The sequence below is a fragment of the Balaenoptera borealis genome (assembly GCF_965194805.1).
Source record: "Balaenoptera borealis genome assembly, chromosome: 8".
Lineage (NCBI taxonomy): Eukaryota > Metazoa > Chordata > Mammalia > Artiodactyla > Balaenopteridae > Balaenoptera > Balaenoptera borealis.
The window spans coordinates 95,581,828-95,600,660 of record NC_138865.1 but is presented as its reverse complement, the minus strand read 5'-3'; the positions used below and the strand labels follow the sequence as shown (position 1 = coordinate 95,600,660).

Genomic DNA, 18,833 nt, shown 5'->3' with positions numbered 1-18,833 from the left:
CACAGTCAGGAAGTGGATCTATCATCCACCAGACAAAGCCCCCAACTATGATCCTATGTCAGATCTCCCCTTCCCATCCTTCAACTTTATCTCAGCAGATCCCATTACTTCCTCATCATTTAAGATACTAAAATATTAAAAGTCCAATCCAATTAAAATGTCAGTGTTGCATCTAATTCAGAGCTTTTCCCACTCCATCAGCTCAGGTCTGCCTGGCTCAGAGCCTTGCAGTGGGGGAAAGAGGCATGGGGTGGTCTTTCACCCTTTCCTCCTCTTCTGCCTCTTCCACCATCTGTGTCCTCCAGGGTCAAGGTAGTAGGTAGGGGAATTATAGAAAAGGAACAAAAGGCCTTCTAGTTCACAGGGGTTTGTTATGGTTTTTGTTTTTCTTTTTGCTATCGATATTCTTCTTTATAGCAGGCTCCCAGTGCTGACTCATTCATGGGGTACATTTGCGGGCTCCACAATGATGCCATGGACCTCTGCATAGCAAGGTTTCCTGACACCTGCAGTTGTCAGGAACTGCAGATACCATCAGATGGCTAACCAAAAAGGCATATCCAACTCTGCATGTTGAGTTAAAACATTAAATATGTTTTTCTCCAGCCTCTCAGCAAGCGGTGGCCATGTGTTAGAATATGGGCAAATGAAAATGAAGAAATCTGTTTGACACGCTTCCGAAAACTAAATGAAGAAGAACAAAGTTGAAGGACTGATACAACTCAGTCTTAAGACTTACTGTACATCTACAGTAATCAAGACAGTGTGGGATTGGTAAAAGAATAGACAAATAGAAGGATGAAAACAATGGGGCTTCTCTTATTAAAGTGACTATGCCCTTGAGATGGGCCCTTCTCCTTTTTTTCTGCCTTGAGCTGGGGCATGCCCTGTGACCATGGGAGAAGGGTCAAGAAAATAGCAGATAACTGAAGGTATCAGCTCTCTCAGACTTACTGCTATGTGAGAAAAAAATAATCCTTTGTCTATTCAAATAGAGTCTGAATTGGCTTGGGGAAGAGAAGCATCGCCTTCCTCATACAGAGAGGAGTAGAAAAAGCACTCTAACCTTTTGAATTCCCTTCTGTGAATTTCCTTTAAAATTTTTGATTTCTTGGGCTGTTGGGAGTGAAGTTCTCTGGACTAGTTGTTATCTTTAATTAAGTCCCACTTAGACAGCCTAGCTCCTCTCTTTACAGTGCGAAGGTAACATCTTTTGTCTTTGGAGCTCTACCTGGAATTCCAAGATAATCCCAATTAACATCTTGTTACACCAAAAGACAGGCAAAGGAAAGAAATTTAAAAAACAAGGTCGATGAGTGAGGTTTAAAAGAAAATTCATGTAGCTAAGGCTAGGAACTCACAAAATATCAGTGATCTATGTAGATGAGTTGAATAAACCAAAACATTAGCAGCAAGAAGACAATGTGCACCTGATGTTTGGGCAAACAAAAGGAATCTTACCTACCTAGAGGTTCATAAATATGTCCAAATAACAGTGAGCTCCATAAGTACAAATAGAGAGGTCAGATGCAGTTGCAGGTGGGTTCTGACCCATAACAATCACGGAGGGAAATCACTGCAATGTAAAGTCCATATATGACAACTGACAATAAATACATACTCCATTGCTTGAGCACTAAGTTGTCCAGACTTCATACAGAATGTATCTACATTACCTATCTCCTGCGTCTATTTTTTTAAAGTCAGTGTTCAATTAGTGGAATTGTATGTGTGTCTATAGATACAACATATATTCCAGGGACTGCATCAATCACTGTATGTTCCTTCAATGTCTATAAACCTGTGTAAGTCGTGGAAGATGTAAAGTCTCTAAAATATAAAAATCTCTTAGTATTTATTATCTATGAAGCCAAGTATTCTTACAGTTTTACATACAAAAATAGTAATATTTCTTTAGCTTAAAAAAGCTAAAGAGAATATTTTTAATATTAGTCCAACTTCTTATAGGCATTATAATTATTTTAGAATGGGATAATTTCTCAAAGTGCTTAACCATGGAAATCTATTTTTTCCCCTCCGAACAGTTCACCAAACTGGAAATCCAGCTTGAGAACCCTGCAGAAAGCTTTTCCTATCTCCACTATAGTCAGCTGCACCATCAGGTTATTTATAATGTTCATTCACTCAATAAATATGTATCTCATCTTTCAGCTGGGGCCCATCAGATCATAACAGCAAAGTCTTTCCCTCCACCTCTTCAGCTACCTCTCTGTTAGGCTTAGCCAGCCAGAGCAACATATCAAATTATATTTTTGACTTTATACCAAGGAGTTCATTTGAGAAACTTTCTCATCTTGGGAGGTGGTGTACACTAGTGGTAACAGAATGCACGGTCTCTAGAGTCAGACATTCTACTTATTGTGTAACCTTATAGAAAGCAGCTGCTAAATCTCTATAAGCCTGTGTCTTCATCTTTAACCTAGGAAGAATAGTACTTACTTCACAGTGTCGTTTTCAAAGTTAACAGAGCGTATCACAGATGTAGAGAACAAACTAGTGGTTACCAGTCAGGGGAGGGGCAATATAAGGGTGAGGAAGTGAGAGGTACAAACTACTGGGTGTAAGATAGGCTGCTAGGATATACTGTACAACACGGGGAATATGACCAATATTTTGTAATAACTATAAGTGGTGTGTAACCTTTGAAAAGTGTCAAAAAAATTTTTTAAGGGAAACAAACAAAAAAACCTGACCTGACAGATAAGCAGGACCTGAGGAAAAAACAATTCAGAGAGCATACGTATGAATTGCTTGGCACAGTGCCTGACACATGGTGCCTGCTTGATAAATTTTAGTTATGACTCTTCTCCTGTGATATTCAGATCTCTTAAAAGGAACTTAGAAGTTCCTTTCCTAGTGCTTTCTTAACTTCTAAAGTTTAGAGATTACACTAATTTTAGAGACATAGTGGTTAAGAGTGCCGTTGCTAAAGCCAGATGTCCTGCATCAAATCCTGGCTCTGGCCCTTGCTCCATGAATTACCTTCTGCAAGTTTCTCCATGCCTCAGTTTTCTCATCTCTAAAATGGTGAATATAATATACTGGACCTCATGGAGTTTTGTGAGGATTAAATATGTTAAGATGTGTAAAGAACAGTGCCTAGCGCATAGAAATCCCATCAATGTCAGTGATTATTACTCAGAATTTACTTACCCAACATAATAAGTACTTTAATTTTCTCTTATGAATAGAATTCAATCTGGACCTAATTTCATGGAAAATACCTACCACATAAAAGCATTCAAATTTGTGTTCTAGTGCATTGACCTAAATAATGAACAGAATGATCAGTGTGCAATAGAAAAAGGACGCAGAAGATGGCAGTGTGGGAAGACACCGAGTTAGCGTCTCCCCACCACTAGGGCACCTGTCAGCCGCTGGTGGGAGACCCTGACACCCAAAGAGACGGGAGGAACCCCCAAGTGAACCGGTAGGACACGGGGCAACACAGGGCGGAGGAGAAGTGGAGGCCAGACAGGATCAGCGCCCCTGAGGCCGGGGAGATCAGGAGAGGAAGGCAGAAGGGGCCCTCTGGGAGGAGTAGGAGAGAAGCGGAGGAAGTTTGCCCCACCCACTCGGGCCCAGGGAGCCTGCTGAGCTCCCAGGCTGGTGCCCTGCCCTCCAAGGCCCCTCCAGGCCTTGTGGGTCCTTGGAGGGATAGGAGGGAGGCCAGGGAGATCAGGAGAGGCAGGAGGGAGGAGCCATCTGGGAGGAGTGGGAGAGAAGCGGATGGCATTTGCCCCACCCACTCGGGCCTGGGGAGCCTGCTGAGCTCCCAGGCCAGTCCCCTGCCCTCCAAGTTCCCCCACACACACACATTGGTCCTGGGGGCATAGGAAGGAAGCCGAGGGGAGTTCAGGAGAGGCAGGCGAGAGGGGCCCTCCAGACCAGAGTAGCAGGAGAGGAGAGGAGGGCGTTTGCCCCCCCCCACATGAGCCCAGGAAGCCTGCTGGGCTCCCAGGTGAGGTCCCCCATCCTCTGAGACCAGGGGTGAGGGGCACGCCTGGGCCCCTTCTGTTCCTTGAGCCTAAGCCCCACCCCCACGGCCCCCAGGACATTTTCCAGCCCTGTGGGTCCTAATCATGGGCCCCACCCACAGCCCAAACCTCACCCTTGCTTAGGCCCTGCCCTCCACAGCCAAGGCCTTTCCCCCCTTTTTTTTCTTTTTTTCTCTTTTCCCCCATCTTCTTTTTTACTACTGTGGTACTGTTGTACCTTCAGGTTGTTGATTCATCTATATTTTTATTTTTATATTCTTTCTAACATATCTGTTAGTTTCCTTGTCTAATTTTATTTTTTACTTTGTTATTGTTCTCTCTTTTTTTTTCTTTTTGTCACCCCACGCGGCTTGTGAGACCTTGGTTCACAAGCAGGCGGTTGAGCCAAAGCTACTGTGGTGGGAGCTCTGTACCGGAACCACTGGACTCACAGAGAACCTCAGACCGCAGGGAATATTTATCAGAGTGAGTTCTCACAGAGGTCCACATCTCAGCACCAAGAGCCAGCTCTACCCAACAGCCTACAAACTCCAGTGTTGGAAGCCTCAGGCCAAACAAGCAGTAAGACAGGAACACAATCCCACTCATTAAAAAAAAAAAAAATGAGATGGCAAAAAAATATGTCACAGATGAAGGAGCAAGGTAAAAACCTATAAAACCAAATAAATGGAGAGGAAATAGGCAATCTACCTGAAAAAGAATTCAGAATAATGATAGTAAAGATGATCCAGAATCTTGGAAATAGAATGGAGGCACAGATTGAGAAAATACAAGAAATTTTAACAAAGATCTAGAAGAACTAAAGAACAAACAGGGCTTCCCTGGTGGCGCAGTGGTTGAGAATCTGCCTGCCAATGCAGGGGACACGGGTTCGAGCTCTGGTCTGGGAAGATCCCACATGCCGCGGAGCAACTGGGCCCGTGAGCCACAACTACTGAGCCTGCGCGTCTGGAGCCCGTGCTCTGCAACAAGAGAGGCCGCGATAATGAGAGGCCCACGCACCGCGATGAAGAGTGGCCCCCACTTGCCGCAACTAGAGAAAGCCCTTGCACAGAAACGAAGACCCGACACAGCCATAAGTAAATAAAAATAAATAAATAAAAATTAAAAAAAAAAAAAAAGAACAAACAAACAGAGATGAACAACAGAATAACTGAAATGAAAAATTCACTAGAAGGAATCAATAACAGAATAACTGAGGCAGAAAAACGAATAAGTGAGCTGAAAGACAAAATGGTGGAAATAAATGCCGAGGAGCAGGATAAAGAAAAAAGAATCAAAAGAATTGAAGACAATCTAAGAGACCTCTGGGACAACACTAAACACACCAACATTCAAATTATAGGGGTCCCAGAAGAAGAAGAGAAAAAGAAAGGGTCTGAGAAAATATTTGAAGAGATTATAGTTGAAAACTTTCCTAACATGGGAAAGGAAATAGTCACCCAAGTCCAGGAAGCAGAGAGAGTCCCATACAAGATAAACCCTGGGAAAAACACACCAAGACATATATTTATCAAACTAACAAAAATTAAATTCAAAGAAAAAATGTTAAAAGAAGCAAGGGAAAAACAAAAAATAACATACAAAGGAATCCCCATGAGGTTATCAGCTGATTTTTCAGCAGAAGCTCAGCAGGCCAGAAGGGAGTGGCAGGATATACTTAAAGTGATGAAAGAGAAAAACCTACAACCAAGATTACTGTACCCAGCAAAGATCTCATTCAGATTTGATGGAGAAATTAAAACCCTTACAGACAAGCAAAAGCTAAGAGAATTCAGCACCACCAAACCAGCTTTCCAACAAATGCTAAAGAAACTTCTCTAGACAGGAAACACAAGAGAAGAAAAAGACCTGCAAAAACAAACCCAAAACAATTAAGAAAATGGTAATAGGAACATACATATCGATAATAACCTTGAATGTGAGTGGATTAAATGCCCCAACCAAAAGACAGAGAGTGGCTGAATGGATACAAAAACAAGACCCATATATATGCTGTCTACAAGAGACCCACTTCAGACCTAGGGACAAATACAGACTGAAGGTGAAGGGATGGAAAAAGATATTCCATGCAAATGGAAATCAAAAGAAAGCTGGGGTAGCAATACTCGTATCTGATAAAATAGACTTTAAAGTAAAGACTGTTACAAGAGATAAGGAGGGACACTACCTAATGATCAAAGGATCAATCCAAGAAGAAGATATAACAATTATAAATGTTTATGCACCCAACATAGGCGCACCTCAATACATAAGGCAAATGCTAACAACCATGAAAGGACAAATCAACAGTAACACAATAATAGTAGCAGACTTTAACATGCCACTTACACCAATAGACAGATCATCCAAACAGAAAATAAGTAAGGAAACACAAGCTTTAAATGACACAATAAACCAGACAGATTTAATTGATATTTATAGAACATTCCACCCAAAAGTGGCAGAATACACTTTCTTCTCAGGTGCACATGGAACATTCTCCAGGATAGATCACATCTTGGGTCACAAATCAAGCCTCAGAAAACTTAAGAAAAATTGAAATTCTATCAAGCATCTTTTCTGACCACAATGCTATGAGATTGGAAATCAATTACAGGAAAAAAACTGAAAAAATAAACAAATACATGGCGGCTAAACAGTGCACTACTAAATAACCAAGAGATCACTGAAGAAATCAAAGAAAAAATAAAACATACATAGAAACAAATGACAATGAAAACATGATGACCCAAAACCTATGGGATGCAGCAAAAGCAGTTCTAAGAGGGAAGTTTATAGCAATTCAATCTCACCTCAAGAAACAAGAAAAATCTCAAGTTAAGAATCTAACCCTACACTTAAAACAACTAGAGAAAGAAGAACAAAAAAACCCAAAGTCAGTAGAAGGAACGAAATCATAAAAATCAGAGCAGAAATAAATGAAATAGAAATGAAGAAAACAATAGCAAAGATCAATAAAACCTTTAAGCTTGTTCTTTGAGAAGATAAACAAAATTGATAAACCCTTAGCCAGACTCATTAAGAAAAAAGGGGAGAAGATGCAAATCAATAAAATTAGAAATGAAAAAGGAGAAATCACAACTGACACTGCAGAAATACAAAGGATTATAGGAGACTACTACAAATAACTATATGCCAATAAAATGGACAACCACGAAGAAATGGACAAATTCTTGAAAAGGGACAATTTTCCAAGACTGAACCAGGAAGAATTAGAAAATATAAACAGACCTATCACAAGTACTGAAATTGAAACCGTAATGAAAAATCTTCCAACAAACAAAAGTCCAGGACTAGATGGCTTCACAGGCGAATTCTATCAAACATTTAGAGAAGAGCTAACACTGATCCTTCTCAAACTCTTCCAAACAACTGCAGAGGGAGAAACACTCCCAAATTCATTCTACAAAGCCACCATCACCCTGATACCAAAACCAGAAAAAGATATCACAAAAAAAGAAAATTATAGACCAATATCACTGATGAACATAGATACAAAAATCCTGAACAAAATACTAGCAAACAGAATCCAACAACACATTTAAAGGATCATACACCATGATCAAGTGGAATTTATCCCAGGGATGCAAGGATTCTTCAATATATGCAAACCAATGTGATACACCACATTAACAAATTAGGGAATAAAACCCATATGATCATCTCAATAGATGCAGAAAAAACTTTTGACAAAATTCAACACCTATTTATGATTAAAAACTCTCCAGAAAATGGGCATAGAGGGAACCTACCTCAACATGATAAATGCCATATATGACAAACCCACAATAAGCATCATACTCAATGGTGAAAAACTGAAAGCATTTCCACTAAGATCAGGAACATGTCCACTCTCACCACTCTTATTCAACACAGTTTTGGAAGTCCTAGCTATGGCAGTCAGAGAAGAAAAGAAATAAAAGGAATACAAATTGGAAAGGAAGAAGTAAAACTGTCAGTGTTTGCAGATGACATGATACTACACATAGAAAATCCTAAAGAGGCCACCAGAAAACTACTAGAACTAATCAATTAATTTAGTAAGGTTGCAGGATACAAAATTAATGCACAGAAATCTCTGGCATTCCTATACACCAACAACGAAAAATCAGAAAGAGAAATTAAGGAAACAATCCCATTTACCACTGCAACAAAAAGAATAAAATAACTAGGAATAGACCTGCCTAAGGAGGCGAAAGACTTGTACTCAGAAAATGATAAAACACTGGTCATAGAAATCAAAGATGACATAAACAGATGGAGAGATATACCATATTCTTGGATTGGAAGAATCAATATTGTGAAAATGAATATATTACCCAAAGCAATCTACAGATTCAATGCAATCCCTATCGAACTACCAATGGCATTCTTCACAGAATTAGAACAAAAAATTTTACAATTCATATGGAAACACAAAAGATGCTGAATAGCCAAAACAATCTTGAGAAAGAAAAACGGAGTTGGAGGAATCACACTCCCTGACTTCAAAGCTACAGTAATCAAGACAATAGGGTACTGGCACAAAAACAGAAATACAGATCAGTGGTACAGGATAGAATGCCCAGAGATAAACCCACGCACATATGGTCACCTAATTTACAACCAGGGAGGCAAGAACATGCAATGGAGAAAGGACAGCCTCTTCAACAAGTGATGCTGGGAAAACTGGACAGCTCCATGTAAAAGAATGAGATTAGGACACTACCTGACACCATACACAAAAATAAACTCCAAATGGATTAAAAACCTAAATGTAAGACCAGACACTATAAAACTCTTTGACATAAACCACAGCAAGATCTTTTTTGACCCACCTCCTAGAGTAACGGAAATAAAAACAAAAATAAACAAATGGGACTTAAAAGCTTTTGCACAGCAAAGGAAACCATAAACAAGACAAAAAGACAACCCTCAGAATAGGAGAAATATTTGCAAATGAGACAGCAGACAAAGGATTAATCTCCAAAATATACAAACAGCTCATGGAGCTCAACATCAAAAAAACAAACAATCCAATTAAAAAATGGGTGGAAGACCTAAATAGACATTTCACCAAGGAGGACATAAAGATGGGCAAGAGGCACATGAAAGCTGTTCAACATCACTAATTATTAGAGAAATGCAAATCAAAACTACAATGAGGTATCACCCTCACGCTGGTCAGAATGGCTATTATCAAAAAATCTAGAAACAATGCTGGAAAGTGTGTGGTGAAAAGGGAACCCTCCTGCACTGTTGGTGGGAATGTAAATTGATACAGCCACTATGGAGAACAGTATGCAGGTTCTTTTAAAAAACTAAAAATAGAACTACCATATGACCCAGCAATCCCAGTACTGGGCATATACCCTGAGAAAACCATAATTCAAAAAGAGACATGTACCACAATGTTCATTGCAGCACTATTTACAATAGCCAGGACATGGAAGCAACCTATGTGTCCATTAACAGATGAATGGATAAAGAAGATGTGGCACATATATACAATGGAATATTACTCAGCCATAAAAAGAAACGAAACTGAGTTATTTGTAGTGAGGTGGATGGACCTAGAGTCTGTCATACAGAGTGAAGTAAGTCAGAAAGAGAAAAAAATACCATATTCTAACACATATATATGGAATCTAAAAAAAAAAAAAATGTACTGATGAACCTAGTTGCAGGGCAGGGATAAAGATGTAGACATAGAGAATGGACTTGAGGACATGAGGTGGGAGGGGGAAGCTGGGGCGAAGTGAGAATAGCATCGACATATATACACTACTGAATGTAAAATAGTTAGCTAGTGGGAAGCAGCAGCATGACACAGGGAGATCACCTTGGTGCTTTGCGATGACGTAGAGGGTTGGGATAGGGAGGATGGGAGGGAGGCTCTAGAGGGAGGGGATATGGGGACATATGTATGCATATGGCTGATTCACTTTGGTGTACAACAGAAACTAACACAGTATTGTGAAGCAATTATACTCCAATAAAGATATATTAAAAAAAAAAGGATGAAGACTTACTAAAGTTCAGTAAAATTGTCTTTAGCATTCCAAGAACAGGTATAGGCATTTCTCGTTTATTTTTCTCCCTTTTGGCTTTGTGTTCTGTTTTTTTCTTCTTATTTCCTTCTCTTTAGCACTATACCTGGTAATAATGTGTGCCCAAATAAAAATAACAATAATGCTTCCCTGAATACATGAAGGTGATGCTATTGCTTTGACCAAAGGCATGTTCTTGAGGTCTTTGAGGAGTCCCCTTATCACATTCTCTCAGCCAGAAATCATCTACATTGAAATGTACTAGTTCAGTTCAGAAAAGTCTTTGGCAGGGCCTCCAATCCTCTAAATTCACCTAACTTTGACATATCAAAGTGAAAAAAAAGAAGAAGAAGAAGGGTTAGCCAGGGCATATTCTAAAGAAGAGCTGGGAACATTCCTTACCAGACAGAGGTTAGGACAACTGGGCCAACAGTTGTTGCAAATCCATAACCAGGAGTGAGGCTGAGGATAAAATTAGATGTAGGGATATTGAGACTAGCTAATTAGAGTGAGTAATTGGCAAGTTTGGTCAGTCAGATTGTAGCTGAGACTAAGAAATCCAACCTGAGGACCAGATGAGGTTTAGTCAGCAGGCTTAAGCAGGAACAAAGTCAAACATTACCAGAGCAAAAATGTCAGGTGAAAAAAGTCAAGCCAATGAACCAAGGAACACCTGGGTGACAGGGTATGGCTGACTAGCCACAGTAAAACTACTGATGTTAGCACTTGGCAGGAGCCAAACAAAAATTTCTCCCAGATAGGTGAAGAGTTGCACCAAAAAGGACTTGCTATTCAAAAGACACCTTCTCAGAAAAAGCTCTAACTATAAAAGAAAAAAAATAGATAAATAGGATCACACTAAAATTAAGAACTTCCAATTATCAAAGGCACTATTAAGAGAATAAAAGGGCAAGCACAAAGTGGAAGATACTTGCTACTTGTGTTTATCTCCAACACAGGAATCTTACCCAGAAAATATAAAGAACTCGTATAAATTAATAAGTAAAAGACAACTAGTATTTTTTTTTTAATTTTTTAAATTGGTATCTTTTTTTCTTTAATTAATTAATTAATTTATTTATTTATTTTTGGCTGTGTTTGGTCTTCGTTTCTGTGTGAGGGCTTTCTCTAGTTGTGGCAAGCGGGGGCCACTCTTCATCGCGGTGCGCGGGCCTCTCACTATCGCGGCCTCTCTTGTTGCGGAGCACAGGCTCCAGACGCGCAGGCTCAGTAGTTGTGGCTCACGGGCCTAGTTGCTCCGCGGCATGTGGGATCTTCCCAGACCAGGGCTCGAACCCGTGTCCCCTGCATTAGCAGGCAGATTCTCAACCACTACGCCACCAGGGAAGCCCACAACTAGTATTTTTTAAGTTCAGTACAAAACTGAGCAAAAACTTGAACAGGTAATTTACAAAAGAGGATATCCAAATAACCAATAAACATATGCAGAGTGCTCAACTTCAATAGTCATCACAGAAATGCAAATTACAACTACAGCAAGATACTACCATCTGCTCATTAAAATGGCTAAAATGAAAAAAAAGAAATAATACCAACTGCTGCTGAAGATGTTAAGCAGCTTGAACTCTCTTACACTGCTGGTAAGAGTATAAAGTGACACAACCTCTTTGGACAACTGGTGGTATGTGCTAAAAGTGAACACAGATAGCCTCAGACCCAGCAATTCCATTCCTAAGAGATCATATGTTTACCAAAAGACATGTACACAAATGTTCACAGAGGCATTATTTAAAATAGCCCAAACTGAAAATAACCCAAATGTTCATCAGAAGTAATATGAATGAATAAAATTAATAAATTGTGTTATATACTGACAATATATGTACATATATAATAATATATTTGCAATGAGAAGTATGAAATACTGCTACCTGCGTCAACATCAACGAATCTCAAATATAATGTTGAGAGAAAGAAACCAGAGATTAAAAAAAAGAAGACATTCTGCATGATTCCATTTATATGGAGTTTTAAAACAGGTAAAACTAATCTATCTACAGTTAGAAGTCAGGATTGTGGATGCTCTTCGAGGCATGGGGAGAGGGCTTCTGGAGTTTTGGTTCTGTTTTACGATGTTGGTGTGTTCACTGTGAAAATACATAGAGTTGCATTGGTATGATTTGTGCACTTTTTATACATATTTTATACTTCAAAAAATTTCAGTTAAAGAGGAGTAATGACCTCTTCTAACAAATTTACTAGGTAGCTTAGGGCTTGGTAGGCAGTCTGGCCCTGACTAGGTTTTCTGTCTCTCCAGAAGAAGCCCAATCTCTGCGGGAGCAGCATGGTGAGCCAAGGTATGAAAGCCTATCCTAATTCATGTTAAGTTTTTGGAGTCCAGTCAAAGGCATTGTTATGTCATCAGCTCCATCAGAGGTTTCTTCTGGAATCCTGAGACACAAGAGTTAAGCTCTATGCAATTCTCTTAGTTCCATACTCACCTTTTTCTAAAGAATTCCTTCCAGAGCAGATGAGGTTAATAACAATCATCCTGGAGTTAATCATTAGGTGCCAGTAATTTCAGGCCTTAAGAATGATCAGGGGCTTCCCTGGTGGTGCAGTGGTTAAGAATCCTCCTGTCAATGCAGGCGACATGGGTTCAAGCCCTGGTCCGGGAAGATCCCACATGCCGCGGAGCAACTAAGTCCGTGCGCCACAACTACTGAGCCTGCGCTCTAGAGCCTGTGGGCCACAACTGCTGATCCCACGTGCCACAACTACTGAAGCCCATGCGCCTAGAGCCCATGCTCCGCAATAAGAGAAGCCACCGCAATGAGAAGCCCGCGCACCGCAACAAAGAGTAGCCCCAGCTCACCGCAACTACAGAAAACCCATGCACAGCAACGAAGACCCAAGGCAGAAAGAAAGAAAGGAAGGAAGGAAGAAGGAAAGAAAGAAAGGAAGGAAGGAAGGAAGGAAGGAAGAAGGAAAGAAGGAAAGAAAGAGAATGACCGGCTCCTTGAATCATTTACTTTCTTTTTTTTTACACTGGGGACAGAGCTGCTTAAAAAGTAGGAGTTGGGGTGAGGGGTGGGGACGGTCACCAGACACCAAGTCTGCTGTGGGGCCCCTCAACTGTGTGCCTCTGCATGTTATAAGGGATCTCTTCTCCTCCCTGAAATGGAAGTAATTTTAGCTAAGTAGGGGTAAGAGTCTTGTCTTGTTGCTTGAAAAAATGTAATTTGGGCTCCAGGCATGCACATTTTGTTGGGTACTTCCAATTCAGAGCTGGGTGGCAAGGGAACCTGAAGTCAGGCTCAAAATTCATTAAACGGTTATTCTTCACCAGGCTGCTAAGTCATGAGAGTCAGTGAAGGTGGGGATGAGAACACAGCAACTTGCCCAAAGGTTGCCATTCAGAAGGGGAATGGTGAATGGTTCAATAGTTATATGAAAAATGACCATCATCACCACTCTCTACATTGGGCTCTTGTGAGATATTTGTGAGAAAACTCCAACAGGCTGGTTCATGCATCTTTATATGTAGGTGAACTACTTTATGTGTAGATGAAGCACACCTCCAGGCTCTCAGGAGCTTTGCTCTAATGGCACGCGGACCAATGAACAAAGATTACATGGCATGGTAAGTACTATAACAGCAGGAAGCACAAAGTACTATGAGAGGTCTTGGAGGAGGAGCCTCTAGTCCAGACTCAGAAGGTTGAGAAAGTCTGGGAAATAGTTGTTTAGCAAATGCACTAGAGTCCTAACCCCATTTTGTACACCACAGTGTTTTGCCTGCCATTCCTGGCTATGAAGCAGAGGATTCCTTTCAGGAGGCCCCTAGCCAATCACATGGCAGCAAATTAGGCCACTGAATAGTAGATATTCTCCCAGATCTTAACAGTAGATATTCTCCCAGATCTAGCTTCCAACTAAAAGAAGAGACTTGGAACTTGATCAGGACTCTGTTCTACAAGCTATTTGTAACAGCTGTCTCCTAGAAGCCCAAGTGCAAGTCCATGAACTCATGCAACAATTTCTGTTTAAAGTAGGTGGAAGAACAGTTGTCTTGCAGGCAAGTCACCATTATTTGATGCCTATTTTGTTGTAGAGCAATCTAATTCTCATGCTCCTGTTTATACATCCATGGGCCAAGCACTCCTCATATGCTCCCCCCACCTACCCCCAGCCTCATATTAAGAGCTCTGTAAGGCCCACTGCTATGTCTATTGGTACCGCATATGGCCCTTGTTCCATGACGTAGTCATCTACCAAAGACTAGGCTCAGAAAGCAGGTATCTTTTACATCCTACAGAATAGTGAGGAGCTCAAGGACTCCCGCTAGTAGCAGAGCGATTGCAGCATTTAGTGGATGGGAATTGGGAGTTGGGAAAATGGCCAAAGAGTGAAACTGAAAATTTGCTGCCAACTTCTGCAATACTTCAAATGTATGAGATTCTTCTACTACCACCTTCCCGCAAGTCCAAAGCCTAGCCACTACTTAGGCTGAAGAACTGGCATAGAGCTGCAGGAAAGAACACCATGGTCGGAAGCCAGTGTCACATACCAGTCCAGAGGGTTGGGTCTTAGGCACAGTGAAAGACAGTCACAGGGCTGGGACTTCATATCTTTATAAGAAGCCTGAATACACCGAACCACTAGATCTGACAACTATTGGATCGTTCCTATTTAAAAAAAATATAAGGTATGATTGACATACAAAAAGCTGTGCATATGTAATGAATACAACTTGATGAGCTTGGAGGTAAGTATACATCCATGAAACCATCACCACAATCTATGCCATAAATACATCCATCACCTCCAAAAGTTTCCTCCCACTCTATTTATTATTATTTGTGTGTGTGTGTGTGAGATAAGAACCCTTAACATTTACCCTCTTAGCAAATTTTTAAGTATAGTGCAATAAGTATTATTATTATAGGCTCTAAATTGTACAGTAGATCTCTAGGAGTTATTCATCTTGTATAAATGAAACTTTGTACTCTTTGACTAATACTTCTGTTTCCCCCTCCCCCCCAGCCCCCAGAAACCACCATTCTACTCTCTGCTTCTATGAGTGATTATTTTAGCCTCCTTGTGTTAGCAATATTATGTAGTATTTGTCCTCTATGTCTGGCTTATTTTACATGGCATAATGTCCTCAATGTCCATCCATGTTGTTTCAGGAGATGGCGGGATTTCTTTCTTTTTTAAAGCTGAATAATATTCCGTTGTACATATATACACCACCTTTTCTTTATCCATTCATCAATGGGTTCTCAGACATTATTCTTTAAGTAAGTTTTCTGCCCCTTTCTTTTTCTTCTCCTTCTGAGACTTCCACCATGCATACATTGGTTCTCTTAAAGATATGCCATAGGCCCTGTAGACTTTCCTCACTCTTTTCCTTTCTTTTTTCTTGCTGTTTCTCTAACTGGATAATTTCAAATGACATGTCTTTGAGCCTTCTGATTCTTATTGAGTCTACTATTGAAGCTCTCTGTTGAAATTTTCAGTTCAGTCGTATTCTTCAGCTCTAGAACTTCTGTTTGCTTCTTTTTTATGATTTCTCTTAGTTTACCTTTTTGTTTTGTTATGTATTGATTTCCAGATTTCATTTAGTTGTCTATCTGTGTTCTCTTGTGCTCACTGAGCTTCTTTAAGATGATTGTTTTGAATTCTTTGTCAGGTCATTCATAGATCTCCTTTTCTTTAGGGTCAGTTACCGGAGATTTATTTTGTTCCTTTGGTGGTGTTTGTTCATGATCCTTGTAGCCTTCCATTGGTGTCTGCACATATAAAGAAACCGTCACCTTTTCCAAATTTTACAGACTGGCTTTGTCAGGGAAAGCCCTCCACCGGTTAGCCCACCCAGAGATTCTGTGTGGGCTGGCTAGTGGGGTCTGCAGGTGGCCCAGCTGGCGGGGTCCACAGGCAGACGGGCCTGGTCCCAGAGATCAAGTGTGATCTGCTACTGGGGGTTGCAAGCCAGCTGTTGAGATCTGTGCACTGGTTGATGAGACCCTTCCACCCCTTTTCTTTGTTCTTAGCTACTCCCCAGAGATCTAGCCTTGCCAGTTCTCTCAGGGTTCTGGGTGAGGTGCGACAGAAGACGGCCTCCCAAGTAGAAGCCTGAAAGGCAGGGGAAATCGGGCTCTCACTTTGCCCTCTCTTTCCCCCATGGTGGACAAGGGATCTCTTTCAGTATTGTGCTGTGCTGGCCTGGGGGAGGGGTGACATGCATGAAGTAAAACTGTTATTCTTACCCTTTCACTGCATCTTTTCTATTGTCTGTGTTCCACTGGGATGCTGTGACCTCTCACTGGATTCCACAGCTCTAATAAAGGTATTCACGGATGGTTGTAAATTGATGTTTCTGTTGGGGAGGAGGACAAGGTCTGGAACCTGCTGTCTACCCTCTTGCTGATGTTACTCGTCTGATCTTTCCTATTAGTTAACTTTCTCTGGCTTTAATCCCAGATGTGACAATGGACTTTGTTTCTTATGTGGCATTTGCATTTGGTAATTTCCATTGTGACCTTAGAAACTTTGATCCTAGGCAAAACACTCAAAGGTATTTGGATTTTGTTTTGGTATCCTGTGTATTCTAACCTGATATAAAACTCCTTTCCCATATTTGCATTAGCATCTCTTAGAGAGTGCACTCTGCCAAGTAACTGGAGTGGAGAGGCTCATTCACATGGTATTCTACACTCAGAGATTTGCTGGGTTCTGGCTTTAGGAAATCCTGAGGGCTACACAAAACATAGGGGGGCTTCCCTGGTGGCGCAGTGGTTGAGAATCTGCCTGCTAATGCAGGGGACACGGGTTCGAGCCCTGGTCTGGGAAGATCCCACATGCCACGGAGCAGCTGGGCCCGTGAGCCACAACTACTGAGCCTGCGCGTCTGGAGCCTGTGCCCCGCAACGGGAGGGGCCGCGATAGTGAAAGGCCCGCGCACCGCGATGAAGAGCGGTCCCCGCACCGCGATGAAGAGTGGCCCCCACTTGCCGCAACTAGAGAAAGCCCTCGCACGAACCGAAGACCCAACACAGCCAAAAATAAATAAATAAATAAATAAAGTAGCTATTAAAAAAAAAAAAAAAAAAAACATAGGGAAAAAACTGCCAGCATGAACTCAGAAATAATTTTCTACCATAATAATAATAATGTATATTAGTATATCTTATGAAATATCCAGTTTTAAGCATTTCCTATTCATTGTTTTCTTAATGTTAGCCAAATTTTTTAATCTTCTAGGTTTAAAAAAAATCTATTATCCCTACAATTTTCATAAAGAAGTCATCTTTTTCACAAAGCTATGTCTGTGATACTTGATTTGAATGAGATCAAGGCAGTTGGCTTGGCAAAGTCCCAAGACTTCAGCCCACATCTACCCTAACCCCTAACCCTTAGTTCATTATAAGAATTTGATGAAAGAATATGGATGGAGCACTAAAAATCCAATAGGGCATTATTACAGTGGCAAAAGAAGGCCATCTGCAGCTAAATTAACACCAAGGTTAAGATGTTTAAATATTCATTATTGTTTAGGTTGCTGACTATTAAACTGCTAGCAAAAGGAAGTCTGAAATTGGCCTATAATATTCAACTGTATAAGAAAATTAATTCAAAACTACCGGTGGATACTTTTCAGACAAAAAAGATCTTAAATCAATTGTAAATTGAGTAAGAAAAACATTTTGGGGGTAAGAAATGATTTATTTAAACACACCTGAAATTTTCCACCTGTAACCCTCTGCCCTTCCACATTCCATCCTAACCAGGATCTGAGGCTATGAGATTATAAGAAAATTTTTTTAGCTTTTAAAAAACAGCAAAGAGAGACTTCCTTGATGGCTCAGTGGTTAAGAATCCACCTACCAATGCAGGAGACACGGGTTCAAGCCCTGGTCCAGGAAGATCCCACATGCCATGGAGCAACTAAGCCCGTGCACCACAACGACTGAGCCTGTGCTCTAGAGCCCGCAAGCCACAACTACTGAGCCTGTGTGCCACAACTACTGAGACCCGTGTGCCTAGAGCCCGTGCTCTGCAACAAGAGAAGCCACTGCAATGAGAAGACCACACACCTCAACGAAGAGTCGCCCCCATTCACCGCAACTAGAGAAAACCCGCGTGCATCAATGAAGACCCAACACAACCAAAAATAAATATAAAATAATAAATAAATTTATTAAAAAAAATAAAAAACAGCAAAGAGTGGCGGCGGAGGGAAGGAGGGAGGGGACAGCAGAGATGAAATATGCCTTGCTTTTCTTCTCTTGACAGAAACATTACTGCTGCATATTTAGGCTATCTTAGGGGTGATGGAGATGGAGGTGTGGTGAAGTGACTATGTGAACTGAGAAGGCTTCAATCATTCATTAATTTCAGGACAGTCCATCTTTTCATCTCTGTAAATGAATGTGAATTACAAGCATTTCTCGGGGACTTCCCTGGTGGTCCAGTGGTAAAAAATCCACCTTCCAGTGCAGGGAATCCCTGCATTGTTCAATCCCTGGTAGGGGAACTAAGATCCTACATGCCGTGGAGCAACTAAGCCTCAGTGCCACAACTACTGAGCTTGCGCGCCTCAATGAGAGAGCCCGCATGCCACAAACTACAGAGCCCACGTGCCCTGGAGTCCATGCGCCACAACTACAGAGCCCACATGCTCTGGAGGCCCCGCACCACAACTATAGAGAGAAAACCCACAGAACTAGAGAGAAGCCCATGCGCCCCAACAAAAGATTCCGCATGCCTCAAGGAAGATCCCATATGCTGCAACTATGACCTGACGCAGACTGAAAAA

At 41.1% G+C, this 18,833-nt stretch overlaps 1 protein-coding gene across 1 annotated transcript in view; it reads right to left on the bottom strand.

Annotated features, from left to right (window-relative positions):
- Positions 1 to 11,125: 11,125 nt before the first annotated feature.
- The window catches only part of FKTN (fukutin), a 124,311-nt gene continuing 116,603 nt past the window's right edge, over positions 11,126 to 18,833 (bottom strand). The window contains exon 12 of the transcript XR_014247885.1: positions 11,126 to 12,159. The gene's annotated coding sequence lies outside the window, so the exon portion shown is untranslated. The remainder of the gene's footprint in view (positions 12,160 to 18,833) is intronic.